Genomic DNA, 13,917 nt, shown 5'->3' on the forward strand with positions numbered 1-13,917 from the left:
GTGGAGCCGTTGGTGATACCGGAGAAAGGCTTGGTGACGCAGGCGGAGGATGATGTTGCCGCACGGGAAGCCCGCGTCCTGGAGGAGGTCGGACGTCGAGTGGCGATGGCGCATTTGAACCTCGAGCACGAGTTTGACGAGAAGCTGGGGTTAATCCGGGCCAAAGCTGAAGGCAGGACTGCTGCCTTGAGGGCCAAGCTGGAGGAGGCGACGTGGCGGGCCGACACTTTCCGGGCCGCTCTTGAGGTGGTGCAAGGTGAGTTGACCGCTTCCCAGGCTGAGGTGCTCCTTCTCCGCCAGCGGGTGGAGGAGGCTGATGACGTCGCGGGCCAGAACACGAACGAGATCCGTCAGCGACAGATCCTGGAGCATGAGCACGGCCCCATGCTAGCCACGCTCCAGGAGAGAGCCAACGCAGCCTTGGGCAACATCTGCGAGGCGGCCGTTGGCAAGCCGCATGCAGTCAACTATACTGGCAATCTTCAGTTCTTCACTAACGTGGTGACGCAGCTGGAGGCGCGGTCGGTCAGGGCTGACAGGTTGGTGGAGGAGAGGAGCCGCGGCCTGCTTGGGCACGCCTTTTCTTGCGTCTTCAGCCACCTCCAAAACATGGATCCCCGCTTCAATTTTGACGCCGTCATTGCCCCAGTCCCCCAGGCCGTCCGAGGCGACCTGGCGCGCTGGGTGGAGGACAATATGGACGCTCTTATCAGGGCCTTTGCTTTGGACAATGACGACACGATCGTGGCGGCCATCGAGGGCGGCGTGGTGAACGGCCCTGACGCCGCTGGCGGCGACGCGGACAGTGATGGCGGGTTCAGCGACGCCAGCAACGGCCCGGGTGGAGCTCCTGAGAACGCATTGGGGGATTCATCCGACTAATTGTGCATCTCTCCTACTTCCTTACCCTCCATGAATAGAGCTCATGTTTCGGCCTGATTGCAGTGAGAGCATTTTGAAGGGGGGGGGGGCCTTATGTAAAACTTGTGTTCATCGTATTAGTAGACGCGACATTGCCCATGCGCCCGCACCAAGTGGTTGGCCCAAGCGACGCGCTGGTCGGCTAGTTTACCTTTGTCCCGTGTTGGCCCTGAGGCATCCTGTGGGAGGTTATGGTCTCTTGAGTGTTCCCTGACTGGGTTCGTAGGATCTGTAGTAAAACACCCTCCTGAGAGGTCACGTCTGCGGCAGTCTGGGCTGCGCGCAAGCTAGGCCTGACCCGGCTCGCGAGGGGCTCGCGAGGGGAGGCAGCTGAGGCGAAGCAGTAACCAAAGCGCGAGAAATTGCTCGAATGAGACTAAGAACCCCTTCCCCGAACACACGCAAATCTCAAATTCGAATCCAACTTGAATCCAGCAGGGGAAAGCGACAACCAAAGGGAAAAGCAACGAAAGCAAACAAAAGGCCGCGTCCGGCACCTAGTCTAGTCTTGGACGTCTTCTCACCAGCGCGGAGCTAAGTGCTGCCACTGGGCGCGGGAGGGAGCCCCAGGGCCTGAGGCCGGCACCCCTGAGACTCTGGGGCGTGTATAGCCCCACTCATTATTACGTGAGAGTGTCACGGGGCGGCGAGCTTTACAGGCACTGGGCCTTCTTCACAGGTACTGGCCTTGCTTCATATCGCCAGATGAGGGCCCCGCCTTGCGCCACACTCTAGTGCCATCAACGACGACCGGAAACCAGGACGTCGCCGATGGGGTATAGCGGTCGCCAGCGGTTCCCCCGATGACCACGGGTCCTCCGCCGGGGGCAGGCTCCGCGGCACCTCCCCAGCGGAGGGCCTACCTCTTGAGAACACCTTGCTCCGAATGCCGCGGTGGTGATGTCGGATCCCGGCCCTTCTCCTGCAGCCCCCTGCGCCCTCCTCCCGAGGGGCAGGAGACCGTGGGAGCAGGGCAGCTGCTCGCTGTGGCGACCTGCACCTCCTGCGATCCATGGTTAGCGTATACCTGCTCCTGAAGGATTAGCGGTACCTGATAACCGTTGCCCCCAGCATGGCCAGTAGGACCGTCCCGGGGCTCCCGGAAAGGCTCAGCTTCCGACGCCTCGTCCCCCCAGCTTGGGCTGAGGAGCGAGCCTTGCTCGCTCTCGTGTGGGCGTCCTTGGTCCATCATGATGGGCACGTATTCCTCCGGCGCCGTCATCCCGAATGCCACGCCGTAATGCCCTGCATGCCACGCGGTCCTGCCTGACGCGCCCACCGTGGGGTGGCAGCATGGCTGCCCACTGGGGCCGCGGGTCGCGTCGAGTCCTTCTTCTTCGCGGACCGGGAGCGGGGGCAGCGCCGCCGCCGGTCCGGCGCTGACAACTTCACTGGCGTCGGAGTAGCCTTGGAGCCCGCGGGCGCGCGCGGAGCCCCCGCGCGGGCCATCCTGGGCTTGAGATGGGAGCTGGGTGGAGAAGGGGTGAGCCCCCGAGGCGGCGAAGCCCAGGAGCTCTGCCACTCGCTCTAGCAACACGTCATGGCCGTCCTCCAGCAGCCTGCACTGCAGCAGCTCTCGGGCCACTATGAGCGCGGCCCTCGAGTTCGCCTGCTCCCTGTGAGTGTACAACGTCGTGGTCGCGGCGTGATTGGAGGCCCTTGCTGCCGACCGCGCCTGCCGCGGCGTGAGAGCTGTCGAAGTCTGTCCGCGTCGCCCGCGGCCCGCAGCGCTCTGCGGACCACGAGCTGCCTGGGGCACGGGGTCGCCCGAGGCAAGCGGCTCTGCGCAGGCGGGCCACGCCGCCCATGGATCTGGGTTGCCCGCCTGGTCGCCGGACATGGTGATGACGACGCGACGGGGTGCGAAGCGGTAGAAGGTGGACTCCGGTGCAGCCCTACCTGGCGCGCCAAATGTCGGATTTCGGGTTCCGGCAGACCCTTGAGGTTCAAACACTGGGGTGCGCGCGAAGATTTCGCCTCCTACCTACCTGCACCCCCCCCCCCACCTTGCCAGGATCTAAACTATGGAAAGGACAACACAAGAGACACAGGGTTTATACTGGTTCGGGCCACCATTGTGGTGTAATACCCTACTCCAGTGTGTGGTGTGGTGGATTGCCTCTTGGGCTAATGATGAAGAACCATACAAGGAAGAACAGCCTCGCGAGGGTCTGTTCTTGGCTGGGGCGATGAACTGCTGGGAGGAGCTCAGTCACCCTTCTCTCTCTCTCTTTCTGATCTTCTCTATCCTTCCAAACCCTCAGCCCCCTTTGCTCTGTGGGTGGCTGGTCCTATTTATAGAGGCCCTGGTCCTCTTCCCAAATATCGACGGGAAGGGAGCCAACAATGGCGGGCTAATTTGAAGGGGGACAGCTAGTACTAGCTACCCTGACAAAAGTAGTCTTCGCCTGCGCAAAGCTCTGGTGATGACACCATCTTGGGCTCCACGGTGACCTCCGTCTCGTAGTCCTCCTGGTCTTGGTCTCGTTGCACCGAAATGGCAACCTTTGCCTGATGCCTCGGTACTCCGCGGCTGCACTTGCCCCCTTTGCACCAAAGAGGAAGGAAGGACGCTGCGCGGGCTGGCACCCGCCTGGCGCCCCCGGTCGTCATGGCTTGCGTCATGGGCACCTCGTGAGATACCCGGCCTTGATCTCTCCGCCTCCTCGTGAGCCAGACTGACGAGGCCGCGCCTGAGGAAGCTCCGTGTCATCCGCCCCGTGAGGCTTGGCCCTCGCGAGGGTATTGGGTTTGTGTTGGTGAAGATGGGCCGCGTTGGGCCCTCCTTTTAGCCACGTCGTAGGTCACAGGCAGGCAAGTCTGGGGACCCCCGTTCCCAGAATGCTGACAGATGCTTGATCCCCTCATCACTAAGAAACTCATCCAAGGTGTAGTTCTTGAACTCGGTGCCGTAGTCACTTCTTATCGTCAAGATCTTTGCATTGTGTTGACGTTGAGCCTCATTTGCAAAGTCGATGACGGTTTGTTGGGTCTCGCTCTTCCTCTTGAAGAAATATACCCAAGTGTATCTTGAATAATCATCCACAATCACTAAGCAATACTTCCTACCCCCAAGACTATCGAAAGATGGAGGCCCAAAGAGATCCATGTGAAGGAGCTCCAAAGGCCTCTTCGAGAAAATGATAGTCGTGGGAGGGTGAGTCTTTTCATGCAGCTTTCCTTCGATACAAGCACTGCAAGCACGATCTTTGGCAAAACTAACATTTGTTAGTCCATGGACATGGTCCCCCTTGAGAAGACTTTGCAAATATCTCATATTGACATGGGCAAGACGGCGATGCCAAAGCCATCCCACGTCAACTTTAGCCATTAGGCATGTTGCGGTCTTAGTGAGTTGCTCCGAAAAGTTGATCACATAGAGACCGTTTTCGACATGCCCAACAAAGGCTACTTTAAGAGTCTTGCTCCACAAGAGGGCCACGGTATCAACATCAAAGAAAGTGGCAAAACCCATGAGTGCTAGTTGACGAACGGAAAGTAAATTATATGCAAGGGACTCAACAAGCATGACCTTCTCGATTGTAAGATCATGAGAAATGACAACCTTGCCGAGTCCCAATACCTTAGAGGATGAGGCGTCACCCCACTCGATGTTGGTGGGTATTGATGGAATCTTTTGCACATCCACCACCAAGTCCTTGCTTCTGGTCATATGATTAGTAGCTCCACTATCAAGCAACCATGAACCCCCACCGGAAGCAAACACCTACAAGAGATCAATGCTTGCTTTTAGGTACCCATTTTGTAATGGGTCCTTTGATGTTAGTAACAAGGGTCTTAGGAATCCAAATAGACCATTCAATGTACTCATAAGGAGAACCAACAAATTTGGCATAAACATGCCCATCTCTAACACGACACAACACATAAGAAGGGTTAAAGTCGTCGGCTTTGTTGGGAAGGGAAGTGTTGCCCTTCTTGGCATCACTACCCCTAACAATGTTCTTCTCCTTCTCCTTAATAGCACCTTCTCCCTCCTTCACAGAGGTTTGCTTGAGAGGAGGAGGTCGTTTTCCCTTGTCATTCTTCTTCTTGTTCTTGGACTTGGGCACGTACCCAATCTCTTCCTTGGCCAAAACTCCCTTTTGGTTGGTCAAAAGGTCGTTGAGGTTCTTCTCGCCATGTATGCAAGACACAAGACCTTTCTCAAGTTGCACCTTTAACTTAGCGTTCTCCTCAACAAGATGCACATGCTCACAACATGGGTTAGTAGCATTTGCATTATCAATTAACATCATACGAGGAAAAGTGGCTTTCTCCTTGGTTAGCTTTACTTGAAGTTGATCATGAGACTCTTTGAGGCTAGCATGAGCACCCTTCAAGACCTTGTGAGCCTTGTCAAGTAGGTCAAACTCCTCTTTGAGTCTAGCAAGATCAACCCCAAGCTTGGCCTTCTCGGAGTTTAGCACACGAGAAACAACAAGAGCATGATCAAATTCTTTCTTTAACTTAGCGTGATCAACATTGTGTGACTCCTCAAGAGCCAAACAAAGACCACGCTCTTCCGCAAGAGCATTGGAAAGATCCGAAATCTCATCGGCATAGTCATGACTATGCCCCCCCATCTTGGGGATAGTATCTTCGTGAGCCTCGATCATGTCATTAGCTTCACCAAGTTGTTCCAATAGAGCAACGAAATGCTTCTTGGATTTACCCTTGAGTTTACCCATAAAGGACTCAAACTCATTTTCCTCCACACTAGATCCCACATATTCATCAATGCAATCCATCAAGGAAGGATTATTAATGATGGTAGTTTTGATGTTGGGGGTTACCTTGTTGGTGGCTTTATCCATGAGGCACTTGGCGGTGATGTTCTCATTGGGTGAGTCGAAGAGAGACACTCGTGGAGTTGTTGCAATGGCAACGGAGGCCATGGCAACCAACTCACCATCTTCATCATCATCATCGTCATGGTACTCTTCTTGAACCACCAACGCCTTGTGAGGGGTCTTCTTGATGAAGTTGCTCTTGTTTGGGAAAGACTTGGCTTTGTCCTTTCGGATGAGCTTGCCACCATTGTCTTCCTTCTTCTCATACGAGCACTCTGCAACAAAATGGCTCACATTGCCACAATTATAGCAAGTCCTCACACGTTGCTTGCTCTTCGTGCCACTTGAGTTGTTCTTGTTGAAGTTTGGCCTTGAGTTTTTCTTGCTCCAAAATTGCCTTGAAGCAAGAGCCATGTGTTCATGATAGGCATACTTTGTATCTTCGGGATTGCTTTCCTCTTATTCCTCTTCTTCTTCCTCTTCAACACAAACCTTGGCCTTCAATGCAAGGTTGGGCTTCTTTGCCCTTTGAGAGCGAAGCACCGCATTGTCGGCGGTCTTGTCCAAGATGCTCATAGCCACAAACTCATCCAACACTTCACTTGAGGACAAGGTGTGGAAGTCCGGCCTTTGATGAATGATGGAGGACATAGCCTTATGGTAAGGCATCATTGCCTTGAGAAATTTGCGCTTGATCCAATTGTCATCTGTGTCCTTGCTCCCATGATCTCGGAGTGTTTGGTTACTCTTCGATAAAGCTCACGAGGTTCTTCATCTTCCTTCATTGCAAACTCATCAGCTTCATCTTGCACCACTTCATAGTTGGAGCGTTGAATGCTTGCCTTCCCCAGTAGAGAGAAACAACTTGGTGCTTCTTGGATTTACCCTTGAGTTTATCCATAAAGGACTCAAACTCATTTTCCTCCACACTAGATCCCTCATATTCATCAATGCAATCCATCAAGGAAGGATTATTAATGATGATAGTTTTGATGTTGGGGGTTACCTTGTTGGTGGCTTTATCCATGAGGCACTTGGCGGTGATGTTCTCATTGGGTGAGTCGAAGAGAGACACTCGTGGAGTTGTTACAATGGCAACGGAGGCCATGGCAACCGACTCACCATCTTCATCACCATCATCATCATCCTCATGGTACTCTTCTTGAACCACCAACGCCTTGTGAGGGGTCTTCTTGATGAAGTTGCTCTTGTTTATGAAAGACTTGGTTTTGTCCTTTAGGATGAGCTTGCCACCATTGTCTTCCCTCTTCTCATACGGGCACTTCGCAACAAAATGGCTCACATTGCCACAATTATAGCAAGTCCTCACACGTTGCTTGCTCTTCGTGCCACTTGAGTTGTTCTTGTTGAAGTTTGGCCTTGAGTTTTTCTTGCTCCAAAATTGCCTTGAAGCAAGAGCCATGTGTTCATGATAGGCATACTTTGTATCTTCGGGGTTGCTTTCCTCTTCTTCCTCTTCTTCTTCCTCTTCAACACAAACCTTGGCCTTCAATGCAAGGTTGGGCTTCTTTACCCTTTGAGAGCGAAGCACCGCATTGTCGGAGGTCTTGTCCAAGATGCTCATAGCCACAAACTCATCCAACACTTCGCTTGAGGACAAGGTGTGGAAGTCCGGCCTTTGACGAATGCCGGAGGACATAGCCTTATGGTAAGGCATCATTGCCTTGAGAAATTTGCGCTTGATCCAATTGTCATCCGTGTCCTTGCTCCCATGATCTCGGAGTGAAACCGCGAGTTTGGTTACTCTTCAATAAAGCTCACGAGGTTCTTCATCTTCCTTCATTGCAAACTCATTGGCTTCATCTTGCACCACTTCGCAGTTGGAGCATTGAATGCTTGCGCTTCCCCGATAGAGAGAAACAACTTGTTGCCATGCATCTTTGGCTATGGCGTAGGGCCGGAGGTGAGGAAGATCTTCGGGTGGAATTGCATCTTGGATGATGAAGAGAGCATTCTCATTGAATTGATTATCTGTGGCTTCTCTTGGAGTGAAGTTGCTTCGGTCATGTGGATAGAAACCTTCTTCAATGATTCTCCAAAGATTAGTATTCACATGATTTAAATGGTGCTTAAACCGATAGACCCAAGAATCAAAATCCTCATTTTTCACAATCTTAGGGGGAGGACCGGCATGATTCAAATGAGTGGAAGGATCCAGTCCACCATAAATAAGTGGTGGTTCCACATGGGCAAAGATGTCGGTGCCATTTTTACCACTAGAAGAAGGAGCCTTTTCACTAGTAGCTTCCCCCTTGTCGGAGTTAGCATCCGTCACCTTGTCAGTGGGATCACCCACTTTCAACGGTGTGGTGGATAGTTTAAGCCCTTCAATGAATTTAGTAAACATGCTTTCAACCTCGGTCGTCATGGAGGTTTTCAATGTCTCCAAGGCCACATTGAATTCCTCACGAGAGACCGAGGTTCCCCCATTGCCCGTAGACGAGATCGGATTCACATCGGAGTGCTCCTCCACACCGTCTACGATGTCCACCATACTCTTCGGACGGCAAAGTCCTTAGTAAAGTGACGAGGCTCTGATACCAATTGAAAGGATCGATATGGTTGACTAGAAGGGGTGAATAGGCAACTAACAATTTTTAACTTTTCTTTACCAAATTAAACTTTGCATCAAAGTAGGTTGTCTAGACATGCAACTAGGTGAGCAACCTATATGATGCAACAACAACAAGCACACAAGCAAGCAAGGGAAGAAACACAAATAATCTTGCACAAGTAAAGGTACGAGATAACCAAGAGTGGAGCCGGTGAAGACGAGGATGTGTTACCGAAGTTCCTTCCTTTTGAGGGGAAGTACGTCTCCGTTGGAGCGGTGTGGAGGCACAATGCTCCCCAAGAAGCCACTAGGGCCACCGTATTCTCCTCACGCCCTCACACAATGCGAGATGCCGTGATTCCACTATTGGTGCCCTTGGAGGCGGCGACCGTACCTTTACAAACAAGGTTGGGGCAATCTCCACAACTTAGTGGCAGGCTCCCAACAACACCACGAAGCTTCACCACAATGGACTATGGCTCTGTGGTGACCTCAACCGTCTAGGGTGCTCAAACACCCAAGAGTAACAAGATCCGCTAGGGATTAGTGGGGGAATCAAATTTCTCTTGGTGGAAGTGTAGATCGGGGCCTTCTCAACCAATCCCGAGCAAATCAACAAGTTTGATTGGCTAGGGAGAGAGATCGGGCGAAAATGGAGCTTGGAGCATTAATGGAGCTTTTGGGGGGAAGAGGTAAGTCAACTTTGGGGAAGAAGACCCCCTTATATAGTGGGGGAAACAATCCAACCGTTACCCCCTTGAACAGCCCCGCAGAGGGCGGTACTACCACTGAGGGCAGCGGTACTATCGCTCGGACTGCGATACTACCGCTCCCCCACGCGGTACTTCCGTTCGGACCCCTGCGCGGTACTACCGCTCTCGAGCGGCACTACCGCATCTATTGCCGCTGCTTAGTGCCGCACAATCCGACACAAGAGGTGACCCCCTCGAATCGGCGCGGTAGGAGCTCGGTGCCGCAGCGGTACTACAGTGAGGACCCACAGGCGGTACTGCCGCGGTTGGGAGCGGTACTGCCGCCTATGGCTCTTGAGCGGTACTACCGCTGGGAATCGCGGTACTACTGTTGGGACCCAAAACAAGCACAAAGGAAGGGGAATGAGCTCTCCATTGAAGCGGAAAGGCTCAGAGGGTGTGAAAAAGGATGTGTACGTGTTGATTCCACCCTAGCCTTATCAAAGCGGACCCCCTCTTGATAGTATGGTGCCTCCTACGAAACTAGTCCACCAAAATGTAAACGAAAGAGCTACACCGTCTTGAATAACACTCCGAGGGGAAAGAAATCGTCTCGTGCCAAAGGATGAAACTCTGAAATGCACAAAGCACACGATTAGTCCGCAAACATGTTGTCATCAATCACCAAAACTACATCGAGAGAGATATGCCTTGACATAACTTAACCCATTTTTGTTGTTTTGCCCATCACAAACAGTTCATCCGAGTGAGTCGTATGCCGTCTATCGCACACACCTTGATCTGGCTGACCATTCTTGTTTTCTTGGCTCATCGCAAACAGTTCATCCGAGTGAACTATATGCCATTTATCGCACACATCATGATCTATCTGACCATTTCTGTTATGTTGCCTAATCACAAACAGTTCATCTAAGTGAACTATATGCCTTATATCACACACACCTTCATCAAGTTGATCGTTTCTATTGTTATGCTTATCGTAAACAGTACATTGGATCAACTATTTGCCACGTATCGCGCACGCAGCTCTAGTCGGAATCGTGTTTGATGTCTCCGCCATCACAAACAAATTGTATCATTTTTTACGGGTTTCTTACACCACAGTTTGCTATTTATGCATCGCACATAGTTTCGTTGAAGTGTCTCTGATTGTAGTGTCGCATTAGTAGCATCTTGCAGCAGTGCTAGAAGCTTCCGGGAGAGGCCAGAAGCTCTACGAGAGAGCCACAAGCTCACATGACGCGCCTCCAGGGGACGCGCCACCTGAGCTTGTGGCCCCCTCGTAGGTTTGTTTGACCTAATTCCAAGCCTATAAATTCCCTAAAATCCAGAAACCTCCAGAGCGAGAATCGAAACAATTATTCGGCCGCCGCAAGCCTCTGTTCTTCCATGATTCCATCTGAAGGCCTCTGTCGGTACTCTGCCGGAGGGGGAATCAATCACGGAGGGTTTCTACATCAACTGTGCTATCTCTCCGATGATGCATGACATCGTGAGTAGTTCTCATTGGACCTATGGGTCCATAAGCGTAGCTCTCTCTCTCTCTCCCCCTCTCCACCTCTCCCCCCTCTCCCCTTCTCTTTGATTTTCAATACAATGTTCTCTTCGGAGATCGATTCGATGTAATCCCTTTGTAGTGCGTTTATTGAGATTCGATGAATTGCGGTTTTATGATTAGATTACTCACTGAAAGTAATTGGGTCACTTCTGAACTTTATTATGTGTGATTGTTATAGTTATGTAATGCTTTCTGATATGTGGGTTTTCTTTGGCCAAGTTGATGAATAGATCTTCAGTGGAAGTGGTGCATAGTAGTAGTTTCAATCTTGCGGTGTTCTCACCTCGTGACCGAAGGGGTAGCGAGGCACGTATTTGTATTGTTTCTACTAAGGGTAAAACGACGGGGTTCGATCATATTGATTGGTCTTACTTTGTCTATATTATGTAATCATGCTCCAGTCATTACTCTGTTTGGTATGAACCCAATACCTTAAGATGCATGCTGGAAAGCGGTCGAGGGATGGAGTAATAGTAGTAGATGCAGAATCGTTTCGGTCTACTTGTCATAGACGTAATGCCTATGTACTGATCTTGCCATGAATAATATCATAACTATGTGTTTTTCTATCAATTGCCCAACAATATTTGTGTACCCACTGTTGCTATGTTCATGAGAGAGATGCCTCTAGTGAAAGCTATGGCCCCCGGGTGCTCTGGACAAAAATAAACATCATGATGCGGTTATGGAGCTAGCCATGCGTGCAAAGACAAGCCAATTCAGATAAAAGTAAAAACCAGATGGAAGCCACCAAATAAGGGTGTCACTTAGATCAATGTTGATACCTTCTATCTGACCATTTCTGTTGTGTTGCCTAATCACAAACAGTTCATCTAAGTGAACTATATGCCTTATATCACACACACCTTCATCAAGTTGATCGTTTCTATTGCTATGCTTATCGTAAACAGTACATTGGATCAACTATTTGCCACGTATCGCACACGCAGCTCTAGTCGGAATCGTGTTTGATGTCTCCGCCATCACAAACAAATTGTATCATTTTTTACGGGTTTCTTACACCACAGTTTGCTATTTATGCATCGCACATAGTTTCGTTGAAGTGTCTCTGATTGTAGTGTCGCATTAGTAGCATCTTGCAGCAGTGCTAGAAGCTTCCGGGAGAGGCCAGAAGCTCTACGAGAGAGCCACAAGCTCACATGACGCGCCTCCAGGGGACGCACCACCTGAGCTTGTGGCCCCCTCGTAGGTTTGTTTGACCTAATTCCAAGCCTATAAATTCCCTAAAATCCAGAAACCTCCAGAGCGAGAATCGAAACAATTATTCGGCCGCCGCAAGCCTCTGTTCTTCCATGATTCCATCTGAAGGCCTCCGTCGGTATTCTGCCGGAGGGGGAATCAATCACGGAGGGTTTCTACATCAACTGTGCTATCTCTCCGATGATGCATGACATCGTGAGTAGTTCTCATTGGACCTATGGGTCCATAAGCGTAGCTCTCTCTCTCTCTCTCCCTCTCCACCTCTCCCCCCTCTCCCCTTCTCTTTGATTTTCAATACAATGTTCTCTTCGGAGATCGATTCGATGTAATCCCTTTGTAGTGCGTTTATTGAGATTCGATGAATTGCGGTTTTATGATTAGATTACTCATTGAAAGTAATTGGGTCACTTCTGAACTTTATTATGTGTGATTGTTATAGTTATGTAATGCTTTCTGATATGTGGGTTTTCTTTGGCCAAGTTGATGAATAGATCTTCAGTGGAAGTGGTGCATAGTAGTAGTTTCAATCTTGCGGTGTTCTCACCTCGTGACCGAAGGGGTAGCGAGGCACGTATTTGTATTGTTGCTACTAAGGGTAAAACGACGGGGTTCGATCATATTGATTAGTCTTACTTTGTCTATATTATGTAATCATGCTCCAGTCATTACTCTGTTTGGTATGAACCCAATACCTTAAGATGCATGCTGGAAAGCGGTCGAGGGATGGAGTAATAGTAGTAGATGCAGAATCGTTTCGGTCTACTTGTCATAGACGTAATGCCTATGTACTGATCTTGCCATGAATAATATCATAACTATGTGTTTTTCTATCAATTGCCCAACAATATTTGTGTACCCACTGTTGCTATGTTCATGAGAGAGATGCCTCTAGTGAAAGCTATGGCCCCCGGGTGCTCTGGACAAAAATAAATATCATGATGCGGTTATGGAGCTAGCCATGCGTGCAAAGACAAGCCAATTCAGATAAAAGTAAAAACCAGATGGAAGCCACCAAATAAGGATGTCACTTAGATCAATGTTGATACCTTCCACGTTGAAGCTACTCAGTTGGGTTCCACTGGCTTGGTCGGCGTGACATATCAGACTCATTACTCCGCGCTCAAGCCCAATAATATGAATTTGCAACGGGAGCTATGGAATGGAAGTCCTTGCCTTACGAGATGGAGACCAGCACCCGATCGATCAAGGAATCCGCAAGATGCACATTAAAAATGACGGTCAACAAGTTATTAAGTTTTGAAAATTGATAAATTTTGATAGAATATTAGTAACATGCATTTTGCAGGAGATTCAGGAGCTCAGTTCAAATTTTCAAACCTTCTAAATGAGATACTCTCTTCGTTTTAAAATAAATGTCTCAACTTTGTATTAACTCTAATACAAAGTTGTATGCTTAATACACTTATTTTAAGACGGAGAAAGTATATTAGTCGGCAGGGATGTGATTGCAGTGCCGCACACATGTGCTAAACAAGCAAGTTAATGTGGAGAAAGGTTTTTTTAAACGAACTGCATTCCATCTTTTCTCGCTGATGTTCTGCAGCATATGATTGTAATCCTGGCTAAGCATTAATAAAGCTAATTGATTCGAATCAGAAGAAAAGAAAAACAAACAAAAACACAGAGTTAGAGCATCTCCAGCCGCGCCCTCAACAGACCTTCCCCAGGCGTTTTTGCCGTGCCGGCACCGAAAAAACGGCCCAGTCGCGCTCTCAGAAGCCTGTTTTTCGCCGGCTCGGATCGAAACTGGTGTTGGCGGACCCAGGCCGAACCCGGCTTCCTGGGGCGCCTGGGACGCCGGCACAAGCGAAAAGGGCGCATGGGTCCGCCCTGTCGGCGAGGCGAGCGTCTCTTCCCGCTGTTTTTTCCCGCGTTTTCCCCACTTCCCTCCCGCTCATTCCTTCCGTCAATCTCCCTCCCGCAGGGATGATGAATCCACCCGAAAGCCACGCCCAGTACGCGCCCTGGGGCCAGCAAGGCATCGTCTCTCCGCAGCCATGGGGATCGCCCTCGCCGGGCTACGCCGACGTGGACGCGCACGGTGGGTTCAACCCAAACGTCACCTTCCCCATGGATACGCGGCCCAGCGCACGCCCTCTCCCGCCTTCGCCGGCG

Source organism: Triticum aestivum, chromosome 3A (assembly GCF_018294505.1).
Source record: "Triticum aestivum cultivar Chinese Spring chromosome 3A, IWGSC CS RefSeq v2.1, whole genome shotgun sequence".
Classification (NCBI taxonomy): Eukaryota; Viridiplantae; Streptophyta; class Magnoliopsida; order Poales; family Poaceae; genus Triticum; species Triticum aestivum.